The 1,628-nt window shown below is 39.4% G+C and overlaps 1 protein-coding gene across 1 annotated transcript in view; it reads left to right on the forward strand.

The window, feature by feature from the left end:
* PCDH7 (protocadherin 7) overlaps positions 1–1,628 on the forward strand; it is a 28,249-nt gene that overhangs the window by 25,747 nt on the left and 874 nt on the right. The window lies entirely within an intron of this gene.

Genomic DNA, 1,628 nt, shown 5'->3' on the forward strand with positions numbered 1-1,628 from the left:
TGCTTACAAGTATAATTTGAACATCTAATTAATTGACTGATACATGAACCACAGCATTGTATGTGATTAAAAAACAAAACTCTCAAGAATTTGGCAAATCACTTTAATACTAACTTTATTTTTTAGGTTACCTTCAGAACACCTACCAAAGTCCTCAGAAAGCAATTCTGGAGTTTGAAATATCTTTCTGGGAATAATTTTCTCTCTGCAACTTTGCAGAACACTTGTCTTTGATGTGTGTGATTTTTTTTTTAATCCATTAGTTTTATAAAGAATGTATTGATTTGCTCTATCTTTAGTTACATACACAGTGTAAGGCTTCGTGGTGGAGGTAAAACAATGACTAGAACAAGGTACCTTCATAGATAGGACAACGCAAAAATGATATACATAAGGCAGTGGATTTGTGAGGCTCAGAGGGCCTGCCCCCAGTGTTCCCATGGCTGGTAGAGTGCCCCTGGCATGTAGGAGACACCTACAAACATTTGTTGAACAAATTAACAAAGGGTCTGGGCTTTGGTGCTAGGTGACCTGTAGGTCCACTCACATTGGCTCACTGGAATATGGTGTGACCATTTTGATCTCTGGCTTTGAGAGCTTCCTAATTATTTTCTTTCCCTGCTGGGTGAGTGTGTCTGTGATGAAAGGCGACCTGCAATGTCTACTAGAGCCCCTGCCTTCCTTCCTCGTATGGTATATGGCCCTTGTTTCAGTAGCCAACTAGGAATTCTTGGATTTCCCCATTTTCCTTCTTTTCCTTGGTGGTATAAACAACAAACAGACCCTTAAAAGAGAGAAACTAAAGCAAATGTTTAAGACAAGTACGAGAAGCACTGGTTGTACAGTAGAGTTCTGATATTTTGAGGGGTGTGAAGAACCATGCAAACGTACAGGTTTATAGTGTTTTTCTGGAGATCCTTATCTGGAGGAAAAACAGATACATGTGCAGGAATCTCTGTATTCGCCAATTTATGTATTTCTGCAGGTATTATCCTTTCACTGTGCCAAGCCATGTTCACTGATAACATTTCCATTTTTATTCAGCCCCATGGGAAGCAGTCCTGTTTAAAGGTGAGACCCTGCATATCTTGGTTAACTAAGCAAAGAGGTCTAGAAGAGGGAATATGCTCTTTCTTGAAAGCAGTGGCCAATGAGGTGGGAGCAAACAAACGCTTGCCACTCAAAATCTCTCCTAAGGAGAATGTTCTAAGGACTCGTCTTTTAGAATGTAAATGACTGTGAATGACCTCTGAAGGAGTTTGGTTCTGCCTTTAGCTCACCGGGGTGTAAATTTCTTTAAGTAGATAACTAGGTCAGCACTTCACAAAGATCAATAGTCCTTAAGAAATGGGAATTTTGGTTAGGGCCTTGAGGAAGGATGAGGCAGCCTTCAGTAGTTTAAAAGACTGAGAACTCTGTTAAGGCACTGAGTGGAATTCTAGCGAGGAGTTGGGAAGGTAGAATGAGATTATATCAGAAAAGGATGTCTACCTTCTCCCTAATGTTATTATTAGATTATTATTATTATTAATAAAAATAAGTTACCACTTATTGATACATAATTGTCATGTAGTGGTTTCTTATCCTAACTTTAACTCGAGGAAGCTTAAAGAGGATAGTAGGGGGCC

The sequence above is a fragment of the Propithecus coquereli genome, unplaced genomic scaffold (genome assembly GCF_000956105.1).
Source record: "Propithecus coquereli isolate 6110/MARCELLA unplaced genomic scaffold, Pcoq_1.0 Scaffold518, whole genome shotgun sequence".
NCBI lineage: Eukaryota > Metazoa > Chordata > Mammalia > Primates > Indriidae > Propithecus > Propithecus coquereli.